Here is a 14,127-nt window from a genome sequence, read left to right as displayed (position 1 = left end):
CAGGTCTTCAACTAACTGGATGAGGCCCACCCACCATAGCGAGGGCAATCTGCTTTACTCAGTCTACCAATTTAAGTGTTAATCTCATCCAAAAACACCCTCACAGAGACACCAGAACAATGTTTGATCAAATATCTGGGCACTCTGTGGCCCAGTCAAGCTGACACATAAAATTAACCATCACAAGCCCTTGGGCTGTTTCTAAATTTTTCTATTGCTGCAGTTAACACTGCAGTGAATGACCTTGTATATATAGTGTGTCATAAATGTGCAGGTGTATCTGTCTGTAGGATAAAGTCCCAAAGTGGGATTACCGGGTCCAAGCATGTTACTTTGAGAGGGATGGCCGTGTTGCCATCCATAGTGATTTATTCTAATTTGCAGTCCCACTAGCATACGTGAGTGGCTGTTTCCCCACAGCCCTGGTAACAATTATATTATCAAACTTTCAGAAATTTTTACCAGTTTGAAGTGGTATCATCATGTAGCTTTAATTTGAATTGCTCTGCATAAGTGAGGTTGCACATCTTTTTTTTTTTCAAGGTTTTATTTTATTACATTTTTTAACTTTTTTTTTTTTTTTTTTAAGAGAAAGAGAGGGAGGGAGAGAGAGAATCTTAAGCAGGCTCCTGACGCGGGGCTTGATTCCACAACCCTGAAATCATGGTCTGAGCCAAAATCAAGAGTTGGTTGCTTAACCAACTGAGCCACCCAGACACCCCTCAAGATTTTTTTTTTTAAAGGTTTTATTTATTTATTTGATAGAGGAAGACAGCCAGTGAGAGAGGAAACACAAGAAGGGAGAGTGGGAGAGGAAGAAGCAGGCTACTAGTGGAGAAGCCTGATGTGGGGCTCGATCCCAGAATGCTGGGATCATGCCCTGAGCCGAAGGCAGACGCTTAACGACTGCGCCACCCAGGCGCCCCAAGATTTTATTTTTTAAGTAATCTCTACACCCGATGTGGGGCTTGAACTCACAACCCTGAGATCAAGAGTCATACACTCCACCAACTGAGGCAGCCAGGCCCCCCTGCACATCTTTTTGTATGTTTAAGAACCATTTGTATTGTTTTCTCTGTGAGTTTTATGTTCATGTCCTTGGTTCAGTTTCTATTTGGGCTTTTGGACTTTTCTCAATTTGTTAAGACTCACTAAACTTAAAGGGCTTGACCCACTATGATTTAGGTTGCAAACACTTTCTTAGTTTGTCACTTGTATTTTATGCTACTGTTGCTTTTGTATAAATTTGTATCAATCTTTCCTTGTATGGCTTCTGGAAAAGACTAGAAAGACTTTTGAAGGGTACTTCAGATGGGGTGCTCAGGGCTGATAAGTCCACCCCAATTGTTTGCTTGTTTGGTGGGGAAAATTTGTGGAAGAGGTAGCACTGTGGAAAACCAGAATGTAGATAACTCAATGTAAATGACAGAGAAAGAAAACTGAAAATAGCTTTTGATTTGCTATAAACATTAAAAGTAAAGTAAAACAAATAATACCAGAGAATCACACATAGTAAAAGTAATTATATTGATTTCAGACTTAAGAAATACAATCTTTTGGGGGGAAAAATTAGGGTTCATAATAATTTCTCCCTCTGAACTAGGAATGCATAGATTTGATGTGTTTTGATAAATACGGCTTGCCTCATTCAAAATTGATTTTAAAATCTTGCTGTTTTGGGGCGCCTGGGTGGCGCAGTCGGTAAGCGTCTGCCTTCGGCTCAGGGCGTGATCCCAACGTTCTGGGATCGAGCCCCACATCAAGCTCTGGGAGTCTGCTGGGAGTCTGCTTCTTCCTCTCCCACTCCCCCTGCCTGTGTTCCGTCTTTCACTGGCTGTCTCTGTCAAATAAATAAAATTAAAATAAAAAATAAAAAAATAAAAAAATAAAAAATAAATAAAATCTTGCTGTTTCATCTTCATAAATTGAAAAGCAGGTTTGCTTATACTGGTAGCCTTTTATGGTACTTGAATAGTGGTCTGACTACTTTTAGAAATGAATAATGGATTAAAAGTACACTTTGCAGCTTACATTAGTTACTTTTGTAATGCAAAATAGAAGCATAATAATGTACTATTCAGCATGCTTTAATATGATTTATACATACACTACACAGCATAAGTAATTCATTATGCCCTTCACAGCGCATTTCCTGGGTACAGAAGCTCATGTTTACCAGTATTTCATCTCATAATCAGGTGGTCTAATGGAGGGAGTCTGGGACTATGAGTGAGGATTCTGCACTCCACTTGCCCCCTGACTCATTCAAGGACTGTAGGCAATACTCTTCTGGGTCTGGGCTTGCATAAGCAAGTGAGTGGATAACACCTTGTGGATCCAGCTCAGAAGAAGGGACTCTGGGCTAGTAACTTTAGGGCTGTAAATGGCTTCGAAGTCTGGAATTAAATAGGCTTCACAGTATAATTATTATTATTCTAGGAATTATCCTACTTTGGAAATAACACTCTGCAATGGTCGTTTGATAAGGCAACAGTTCATTTCTCTGCATTTGGGAAGAAATCATCTATTGCTTCATAAATGGCACCTTGTCACACACTGTATTTTTCTATTTGCAAAGCGTGGATTTACTGAATAGCATAGGTGCCAGGCCTCAAGATCAGCTGCCTTTAAAGCCAATTGCATTCCATTTTTAGAAAGAACATGTACAGATTTGATTGAAGCTTGTGAGTTGGAAGCAGGGGAGTGGTTCCGAGAGGCAGACCTTCCCCTAACATTTGTGGGCCTGGGGCAAGAGTGCAAATGGAGGCCCACATACCATATGTTTAAATATTTAAATGGTATAGATCAAGCTAACAGACTGTTAAATAAAATATGTTCTATCCTCTTCCCTCGACAAATATATCTTCATAATGACCTGGAAGGCCAGGTTTGAATTTTAGATTTCTCTGAAGGTCCCAGAAAACTTATAAATCACATTTCTCTTTCTTTTCCCCCCACTATTGCCTGGTGTTAATATGATAGCAACCGGTAACACTCCCCGGACCAGATTTTGAACACACACGTCCTGAAGGTATGTTTCAAACTGTACCTATTTATGATACGCAAATCATGTTTCTTTTTTGATAATGCTGATGACTGTCTCTATGAAACTGGGAATCCGTTAGAATAACCGACCCTCTGAAATAGTGAGACTTGTGCCTGTGAAAAAGGCTTTGACTCCATTTGAGTCCTGTGCCAATCTGGATTTTGACCTGGTCTGTTTAAATTCTGCGGGAACATAAGTTCACTTCAAACTTCCCCTGTAAATTGTAGGATGAGTAAAATGTGCAGGTTGGGTGCACAAACTTGGTTTTTTGCCTGACACATAAACTGTTATTTTAGCTTCAAAGGAATCTTATTGGTCAAATAGATCTAATAATGGGGATGATATAATAGAAAAATTTATATCCTTAGAGAATGCACCTTAAGCAGTTTTATTTTATAGCTGATATTTTTATTTTTGCTTGGGTATACGATTCTTGTTTATCAGGACTCCACTTCCTTTGTTAAAATGTAAAATGAATGTTGGGCAAATGCTCCAGGGGCAATTTGCATAAAAAGTGATGACAAAGAGCAATTAGTCCTTCATTATTATGCAGTGAAATGCTACTTTGCTCAAAAGTGACTGTAGTTTCTCCCCCCAACCCCCTTATAAATCTGGTACAGCATTGTTCTAAAAATAGTACTTCAGAAACCTCTGTTTGTAAATCAGTGTCTTTGACTTTCCACTAGAAATCCAGGGGGAAAAATGCAAGCACTAAATAAAGTTATTACCCCAGATCTTTATAATGAAAAACAAGCACCAGAATTCTGTTAGATAAGACAGGTCAGAAGATTTTAGTGTCTCATCAAATTAGTTCCATATCTTATTTAACCCCTTGGGATCGGCTTTCAAAGCAGGTTCAGATCATACATTGATAGCAACATCCCCCTTCCCCCAACACACATACTGTCTCCCATGCACACTCAGAAACAGGGTCATGCCACACACGGCTACACTGCAGAGAACAAACAGTCCCAAGGTATCTCTAGTTAGGAAGGCTTGATTTTTGAGTACAGATTTCATTACCATGAAATTCCTTTAGGGCACAAAAAGAATTGCATCAAAGAAGCAGTGTGGGGAGGCAGACTTTGTAAATGTTCACCCCATCACCTGTGTTACCAGGCTCTGCCTGTCTTTAATTTGCCAGGAAATGCTCTTTTTCTTTTTTTCTCTTGTTGAGCCAACATATTATCTAAAACTCTGCAAGCCAGAATGTGCCAACACTCTGTGTGTATGTGTGTGGGGTGGGGTGCGAAAGAGAGAGAGAGAGTAAGAGAGAACCTAGTAATTGGATACTGGCAAAATGAGAAGGAGACACGGGAAACTATGAAGCCTTTAACCTTTGGAAAATGACCTCATGAGGCTGGAGATGGACATGTATTATAATATTTCTCTTTGGAAGTCCCAAAGCAGGCTTGGGGAGGAGGGGGGAGGGTTAGGGGTAGAGGTGGGAGGTTGGTAGACGCTGTCTTATTTTTGGTTCTCCCTCTACCTGACCCTCTGTGGCCCAGACCAGATCAATGCAGTTCCCACAACCACAGCCCTGGCTGGCATGGCTCCAGGATGGCTGACCTAACCTACTTTGCTTGCATCCTAAGGGGTCTGTTAATCCTAGGAGGCTGGAATCAGCCTCATCACCTGCAATTTAGGCTCAGGGGCTCAGGGCTGTGTGTGGCAGGTCTCTGAGAAAGAAGGGATCAGGTAGATACTTGGGCACATTGCTTTATAAGCATAAGTAACTTGGACAGCTGAATGTTCTTCACCCAGATTTTATTTACTCTCTCCTTTGTTCCTGTTCTCCTCAGGCCACCAGTGAAAAGACTGTAGGGTCACATAGCTCATACCATTTCAAGGATTCGTTGTCTAACTGGAGGTAATGTATGATCATTTTATACACTGCCACAGATTCATTATTCATACAATTTTCTATTAATTTTTAATGTGTCCAGGTTCCTAGTTATTTAACATATGATGCAATTGGCCAGATGTCTTCATAAAACTAAGAAAAGTGGCTCTGAGGTACTCTTCCAGAACATCCCAATCTATTAACCACCCGATAAGACAATACTTCTCTTAGCCATGGGCAAGACCCCCGCCTTGGATCCCCACACCGCACAAGTCCTCGTGATTTGGATGCCCTTCCTTGAAGTCCTCAGCTGTTACTCTCCATCCAGCCTATAAGGTTGACCAGATATCTAGAGGAGTTCCGGAACTCGTGTATTGTTTTAGATCCAAAGTGGGGCCTAATTCAGGAGAGCAGCTTGGTCAGCATATGTTCCCACTGACACTGGCCGACAAGTTATTTCTTTTGTAATATTGCATGACACTGGACCTGTAGAGTGCTGCTGACATGCTGATTTGGGGTGACGCTCATTCACAAGGGATGAAGAAGACAAGAACATTCACAGTGGGCAATAAATAAATACCCCTTATTCTAAATCTTCATCAGTATATCACTATACCTCACGTGCGTTCATTTTCCAATAAAATTGCTGATACACAAATGCACCTGCAAAATACAGTTGCCTGGGGCTCGCCCTCCCCAGTAGCCATATCCCAGGGAACCACTGTAGTTCTTGGACAGGGGCTGATGTAGACTGAATGTTTAGAAAGAGAGACGCTGGTGCTGGAGAAGAGCAGGGAGAGAGCTATGGCATTCACAAGGTTGAGAGGAGCCAGAGTGGAGAAGTGAAAATACCCTAGGTTGAGTATTTCATTTACTTAGGAGTCTCTTAGCTCTAAATGTTTGGGATTCTATTGTAGGGCTGAGGCAATAAAGGCCTTGATGTGATGCTGCTGGAGCCTACAGTGGAAGGAAGTGAAGAAACATTTTAACATAATGCCAGTGCTGGTAAAAATGATAGCTCATGTGGAACCAAGTGTCATTCTGACACTTGACACACATGGCCTTTTTAGTCCTCATGTCAGTCTTTATTATTCACATTCTCCAGGTGAGGAAATGGAATTAGAAAATGTTGAATAACTGGCCAAGTTTAAATGCTATTATTATTGACAAATTGGGTAGAGGAGCTGAAGACGTGGGAGGCATTGCAGGTGTCTCCAGGTGTTCAAGGCTGGAGGGCAGAGAACACAATTTGGATGGTTTTGTGGTGAGTTTGCTTGTTTTGTTTTCTCATTGGTTATGGCAGCGAGGGCATTAAGATGATGAGTGTCTAAGTAGCTATGATCACGGGTCGCTTGAGTAGCGCTGTCCTGGAGAGATCTGGAAATACACCCCCCCCCCCAAATTGATCAAATGAGAGGTTGGGCTGGAGGTTGTGGGTTTGGTATCCTCAGAGATGAGGGATGCAGTTATGTGAGTGGAGAGGCAACTAACCTCCAGGATAGAGTGGGCAGAATCTCTTAAGAGAACCAGCTTGGGGGGGAGAGCTCAGTGGGCGAGACTCCAGCATCAACTCAGCAACTAAAATCCCCATCCACTTTTGAAGAGCTGCTCTATTATATAGTTTGGTCAGCAGCTCAGCTCCATATTTTCACCCACCAGAATGTTCGGATCAATACTCCCAGTCCTCATGATTTACTGAACTTGAATTTCTCTAACTGCTCCATTAACTCTTTGGAAAGGTTTCTCCCTCTGTTAGCACTGGATCATGATTTTCCATAAAATTTGCCCTTGAGCAAGCATTCTCTCATCATTCTCACTAGGGAAATTGTCTCCCCTCCCCCCAGCCCCCACCACTCTCCATCCTTCTTCACTTTCTTTAGAGCTTTGTTTCATGAACCTGCATTTTGCCTGCTAATTAGTGTTTTTGAATATATACTTGCTATTAAGCTTGGAACCTTTGGGGTTTTTCTCATGCCGGTTTGTGAGTTCCAAATTCTTTGTGTCAGTTTGTATTTCCCTTACTCGGTTATTAATTTAGGATCTTCTTGTTTCTATGTGCAGTAGAGACACTCTGGGGCGAAAGGGCTTGGTGCCGTGGCCCCGGTCTCTGCGTGCCCAGTCCCGTGTTCGTATTCATGGTGTTGCTTCCCTGCATGCTGGGCACACAGGGGTCTGGTGGCCAGACAGCCCATCATAAAAGGTGAATTCACGCACAATGTGCCCCTTTGTTCCAGGGAATATTTTGTTCCTCTGATCCTCAGCTTCAGCATCATGAAAAAGCATTTGTCAAGCCCCTAATTGCCAGAGTGCTGCACTAAGCACTCCATAAAGAGTTTCACTGCCATGCTAGGGCTAAATGTGACAGAGCCAGGCCCGGGTGTGGAAGGAAATCGCTATGGCTCTGGCCCTCAGACACAGAGTCTTGCAGTTGGACAGGAAAAATGCTGTCTTTCCAGGGATACCCAGCGATGCTGAGATACCTGAGTGGGGGTGGGGCATGGAAGCCACGGTACATGCGGTATACAGTACACGTAGAGACAGCCCCAGAAAAGAGGAAGGGGGAGCGAGCTGTTTTTTCCTCAGGAAGCCTGAAGGGTAGTGAGCTCCTAAGAGGAAGCTACAACATCAGCAAGTGGTCCTTCCACAGTTTGCCAGGGAGGTGAGAAACGTCAAAGTCTCTACAAATCATAGCATTTGGCTAAGTGTCAGCATAGAGTTCTGGCTTGCTAAAGTCAATAATCCAGCTTGGAATCACACAAACACATATATAAGAGCATAGCACATGATCACATAAAAGGCATAAACAAAGAAATAGACACACATGAAGGGCAAGGGACACACAACTGACTGGGTGTGGGGTGGATTAAATGGGTTAATCCATAAAGTGCTTACAGCAGTCCTGGGCCCTTACTGAGTGCTATATATGAGCCTGTTGAATGAATGAAAAAATGAATGAACGAATCAAATCCAAGTTAGGAAACCTGGAGAAATATCAAGGTAAGTGGATTTCTCCCTCTTCCCACACCAGATTGGCGGCACATCCCTGGACCCACAGTTCAGGATTAGAGAATTTCCAGCTGCACAGAATGTCCTTGGAAGGCTGACCCAGACCATCTTGAGGAGGGACATGATTCATCTCCAGGTACGTGCCCCTGTGTGATGTGGCATAGTGTAACACAAATAATTCTCTTAGGACAGTTCCTAAGGGTGGAGAGAAGGAGAGGGCGTTCCCATTGTGTTTGCTTTGCTCCAGACCCTGGCAACTTAACTCTGAAGATAGTAACCATGGGGTCCAGCTATGTAAGAATAATGATACTGTAAAAGGATGTTTAAAGTAGAAGCTTTATGAAAACCAAAGAATTTGTTTAAAAAGCTTGACCTTGCTCTCTGTCCTAAGATTGAACAAAGGTGTGGATTTTGATGTCAGGCTTCAGTCTCTTATCACACAGAAATTGCTGGAAACCTCGCTGGTCCTGTCCAGTGCTTAGATGTGTTCATGTGGTTCTTGTCCTTGGCTTGTCTGTCTGTCTTTGCAGACATTTGCTTCTTGACTCCCTTCATTGCTGCCGGAGAGTCCTTGGTCTCTGTGTGCTGTTGGTGAGCACTGGAGCAGGAAGTTGGGCTCTCCGCATTCCTAACCCGGGCCCTCTCTGTGTGTGCTTTCTCTGGCATCTCGTACTGTGGCCCCAGGAGGGCAGTTTTCATGCCTCTCGGGAGCTGCTTGGCTCAGATTTCTGGATGGGGCAGCCTTGAAATACTTTCTGTATTATGTTAGGAAACATTCTCCAGGCAACAGGAATGGAGGGAATCACCATTGACTACTTAGTGGCCAGTGACAGGTGATTTCCAGGACCCCAGACTCTCCTCTGATGGATAGAGCTCCACTGGGGTTCACAGGGATCCCTGATGTCCAACTTCAGTCACCTAGAGAAACCTGAGAAGGTCACCCTCACCTGGAATCACAGAAGTGGGGGGGCTCCTGTTCAGCCACGTGGCTGACAGTCTACAAACGTCTATCAAGTTCATTGACTGGTTCATCTCTGTTCTCAGACAAACATGAATTTTGGAAGAGTAGAGGCGTGTGGGACAAGTGTGGAGTTTATCACAGGGAGACCATGGCACAGATTTTCTAATTCCTTCCTCTGTGCCTTGTTGGATACCACAGCCCCTTCTCTGCTATCACCAGTCCATGTAGGTAACTTTACTGGCTTAACATTGGCCTCTTTAAACTTTTCCCTGAATAATTCAAACATGCTCTCATGACTTTCATTTTTTTTTAATTTTAAAATTTGGTTAATACCTTATTTTGGTATTTTAAAATTTCCTATGTATTGTGTAGTACGATGTTTATCCCACAACAAGCATACAACTAATGCATGTATTAGTGATATACCCAATAAACATTATTGATGACACTCGTGAGCCGTCAGGCTAAACAAGCAATTCTGTGAAGCAAACCAAGGAATGACAGGGAAAGGGAAAAAGACTAGCTCTGTCAGTTCTCCTTAGTCGTTGATGTGTGGAAAGTGCTATATTAATTTAGCACTTACCTAGAAATAGATACTGGTAGGGAGATCACAATGATTTTGTAGAAAAATAATATCGAATCTGCTAAATCCATTCTTTGGAATCTCCTCTTGCTTTCTAATGTGCAATATGGATCCTTCTTAAACTTTCAATTACCTGAAAGGAAGCTTCATGCCCAGGGTATAAGGGCATCCACTAACAATGATGGTTTGAGAATAAATATGAGATAAGAAAATGTACTGGAAAGGTCACTGTTAACGTCCACGAAGGACTAGTGTTTGTGGATCTTTGGGAGGAATGGTGCTCTGAGGGCGGGACCCGTGTCCTAATCGTACCTGGAGTACCAGCACCCAGTTCAATGCCTGGCTCAGAGAGGTGCACGGAATAAATGAATGGGTATTTTAATTGGCTTGGGTATCATGTTTTCGGCACCTATGGGTGTGACATATAGAGCATGATCTCATTTATAACAGAAGAGAATGATTAAGCCAGAATGAATTTTGTGCTGTTATTTTAAAAAATGGAATAATTTAGCTATATAAGTGGTAACAATTTTAAATGTGTATTGTTGGAGTTTTTGTAAAAATAGTAAAACAATAATAGTGCTAGCATATGTGTATATATATATATATATATATATATATATATATATATATATACACACACACACATATATATCACTTACATGTTAGGTACTGCTTTTCATTGAAATAATTCTAACAGTAACCCTATAGTAGATATTCTCATTAAAAAAAATTTTTTTTTAGATTTTATTTGAGAAAGAGAGAGACAGAGAGAGCACACAAGCAGGGGGAGAGGTAGAAGGAGAGAGAGAAGCAGGCTCCCTGCTGAGCCAGCCGGGAGCCCAATGTGAGGCTCGATCCCAGGACTTAGAGATCATGAGCTGAGCCGAAGGCAGGCGCCTCACCATCTGAGCCAACCAGGTACCCCGTAGATATTCTCATTTTTAAATGGGGAAGCTGAGGGCACGGAGAAGTTGTGATTTTTCCAGAGCTAAGTGGCAGAGGTGTGATTTGAAGCCAGGCAATCTAGCTCAAGAATCCATGCTATTAGCCAGTAATTTACATAGCCTCTCACGCTGGTGAGAATCTATCCATACTGAGTACGGATGAGACTGGTTTTGTACCCAGGCATAAAATAAATGTTTATTTGTCTATCAATTAGGTATAATATGATGATGACAAGTTGGAAAGGATCAGGGACACCCAAAATACTTGTTAAAGTCATTTTTAAAAATCTGAGAAACAGGGCGCCTGGGTGGCTCAGTCATTAAGCGTCTGCCTTCGGCTCAGGGCATGATCCCGGCGTTATGGGTTCGAGCCCCACATCAGGCTCTTCCGCTATGAGCCTGCTTCTTCCTCTCCCACTCCCCCTGCTTGTGTTCCCTCTCTCTCTGGCTGTCTCTATCTCTGTCGAATAAATAAATAAAATCTTTAAAAAAAAATCTGAAAAACATCAAAAAAAGAAAGGAACAATGGTTGTTTATAATCTGCCAAATTATTAATGTAGGACAATGTACATTTTTTTTCTTAGTTGAAGATAGAAATCCTAGCAAATGGACAAAGAAGAATTGAGCATCCCGGAGGAACTTAAATGGCAATCCTCCTGGAAGATAATAACTTGGACACATTGTCCATTACGGGTGGACTAAAATCATAGAATACAATCTTGGAATTAATCAGGAAGTTAATACATCTTCTCGATCTGATAAATTTCTGAGCTAAGGTAATCAGCAAGACAGGACAAAGAGACCCTTAGAGCTGCCGCTTGTACATTTCATTAGGTGAGAAAGAATGCCCTTCCTCTGAACTTAGAAGAAAAACACAGTTTTGATTAAAAGAAAACAAGACGTTTTGCAATGTATTTCAGTTAAGTTTTATAAAAATGTTCTAAGGAATAAATATCTGTAAAAGTTGAGGAAAACCTGGAAGGATTACATACTGCAAAATTGTGTAGATAAGTATTAGCACATCCTATCATTTAAATGGGGGAAATTGCACATATTCAAGATGGTATTTTTGATCTTTTAATTCTCCAAGTTGTTTCTGATAATACCTTTTAATTTCAGTTTAATAGCCATAAGCCTTTTTGAAATAATAATGCCGGCAGCTCTCAGGTCTATGTGTTAAAGGCGATGGCAAGCTTGAAAAAAAAATAATCTTTTCCTCTGGGCTTGGGTCGAGATGTCTTTCTGGGAATTAAATGACTGTGACAGGGGATTCAGGTCTGTGGTTTCAGGAGTCAGTGGTGTAGTGTGTTGTTGGGCTTAGGTCGTGGTGCTGGGTAGTGTGTGGCGCTTTTCTGCATCTGACCACAGCTTCTCCTGTTGGTCCTGTTAGTAAGATTCCAGTTTATTTTGGCTATGTTCCTGCCCCTACAGGGTGCTAGTGGAACGACAGGAACACTGCTGTGAAAAGCACCTTTTCTTCATGGAATTCCTTATTAGTCATTTATTTCATTGACACATTAAAAAAAAACAAAACCCAAACCATAACGGTAGCTCTGACCTCGTCACACGGATGGCTTCCTTGCAGCCCCTGCTTCAGGACCGGGCACTCGTTTCCCCAGCTGCTGGGAGTGACAGTTGACTGCTTGCAGCTGAGTAACTCCTCCCAGAAATTGCCTTTGGATGAAGAGCTGTCTTATGCGTTCTTGGGGGCAGCCTGAACCTGATGCCTGACAGGTGGGGATACAAAGGTCCTGCCTCTTGGCTTCACTTGGGACAATGCTGCCGGGTCATCCCAGCTTAAGAGTGTCCCTGTGGGATCCGCTGAGGCTTTTGTTGTGACTGGATACAATCCAGCTTCTCTTCCTGCCCAGTCCAGGTGCTTTACTCTCCCACAGATGGGGTTCCTAAAGTGCTCCCCAATAAACTTCCTGCACCCGAGTCTGTTTCTGGTAGACTTGATCTGTAACCCCCGGCAATATATTCTGGATGCTGAAGGATGAAAGATGAAGGTACACCTTGGAGAAAGATTCATACAAACTTTCGTAAATTCTTTCGATAAGGGTGACCTTTTTCTTATTTGCTTAAACTCTTTCCCTGATGCTTACCTCCTCATTTTTTCCAACCTTGATTGATCCCTAATTCACACATGAGGGTTTCTAATGGGAGATATAATTTTTGCTTAGTGTAAAAAATTCAAATATTCAAGAAATATGTCTGCATGCTTGAGTCACTGCTATTGCATACTCACCAGATAGCCTCCTTTAGAAGAGCCGGAGTAACCTTCTGCATCCCCACCCAGCTCTGAGCGCTGGATAGCTGTCCTTTGTACATGACACTTACACCTTGATTCATGTATCTGAAGATGCACGGGCATTGGCAATTAGACTAATAATACTATTTGGGATTTATTTACAAAGCACTTTCCATCCATTATTTTGATTTATTTCTTGGCATCCTTGAGAAAGTTTGGCCACGTGAGCCCCATTTTATAGATGGAGAGTAACTTGCTGAAGACACTGGAGTTTTGGGAAATTTCTTTCTGACAGGCTCCAATTTCTAGGATCAATCAATGGGCTCAAGCCCATCATTCAAAGAAAACACCAGAAAAGACGTGGTGTTTTGTGAAGTGGCACATTCTGAAGTCTCTGTCACTGAGGGAAGGATGTAAGCTCAGGATCAAAGCATCATCTTCAAAGAAGGGCGAAGTACTTGTTAAATAACTCCTGGCAGCTGCTTAAGCACTAAGCATTGTAATTGCAGAGAGCAGGCGCAGAACCAAAAATAGAAAAGTGGATAAGGACAGGACCAAAGACATCATTGTCACTCAAACTTGAATGTCACTTTTTGACAGCATTTGAGCAATTGATTCTTGGTTTCCCATGCTCGGAATTCAGTAGTCACGCTTTGCTGTGACAGCCCTAGGAGAAGGGAAAGGGCAGGACCCTGTTGGAGCCTGGGATTCATATAAAGAATGGAGGGTGAGAATTATTATCAGCCTATGCTGCTGCTTCTCTAGTCGAAGCTCCTTTGAAGGCAAAAAAACAGAAAGCCACTCAGGCTAGCCCCAGTTGAAACTTTCAAGGAGGATCTCATGGATCAGACACAGAACCAGACCCTGCTTAGCCAAAGACCGCACCTGAGAACTAGAAGGCCATTAGGAGCTAAGCCTCTCTCTCCGTTTCCTAGAGCTGCACCATCTCTGTTTCTGAAAATCTCCTCTATTGACCTCTCCTGTAAGCCAGCGTCCTCTGCATACTCATCTCGTTTACTTCATCCCGCTCAGCCGCCGGCCCAACTCTACATCACGATCTCCAAGCTCCCGTAACCACCACTAACTGACAGCAGTCTCTGTGTCTCTTGGGGCAAGTTCTCATGTAGGAGAGATTCATCAGGCCATATCTTGCTTTTCTCACAGTGGAGCAGCCGTTTTGGATTGGGGGAGGGCCATGGGGTATAGAGAGATGCAGAATGGATGAGGAAGACAAGGGGACCTATTTACTGTATCCTCACTTAATGGGTTTCCCTCATGTTCTGCATCATGCTCCATGGTCTCGTCTGAATACACAAGAGGTTGGGTAATCACAGCAGTGAGTCACTGTGTAGCGTGTGGAGTCTGCTCTAAACGGGTTTGTAATCTGGTTGATGTGATAAGGCACAAGCCCAGGAAAAGGAAACGAGTCCTACCAGGCAGCGCCTGATGGGCGTCAGATGACTGGCATAGGCATTAGGGGTTTTAAAGGT

At 42.7% G+C, this 14,127-nt stretch overlaps 1 long non-coding RNA gene across 1 annotated transcript in view; it reads left to right on the top strand.

Annotated features, from left to right (window-relative positions):
* Positions 1-8,025, top strand: part of LOC123001742 (uncharacterized) — a 31,214-nt gene extending 23,189 nt beyond the window's left edge. The window contains exons 2-4 of the long non-coding RNA XR_006410981.3: positions 2,983-3,031; positions 4,849-4,916; positions 7,918-8,025. This is a non-coding gene — a long non-coding RNA (uncharacterized LOC123001742). The remainder of the gene's footprint in view (positions 1-2,982; positions 3,032-4,848; positions 4,917-7,917) is intronic.
* The last annotated feature ends 6,102 nt before the right edge of the window (positions 8,026-14,127 follow it).

This window comes from Ursus arctos, unplaced genomic scaffold (assembly GCF_023065955.2).
Source record: "Ursus arctos isolate Adak ecotype North America unplaced genomic scaffold, UrsArc2.0 scaffold_13, whole genome shotgun sequence".
NCBI lineage: Eukaryota > Metazoa > Chordata > Mammalia > Carnivora > Ursidae > Ursus > Ursus arctos.
The sequence above is the reverse complement of the archived record's forward strand: the minus strand, read 5'-3'. Positions and strand labels throughout refer to the sequence as shown.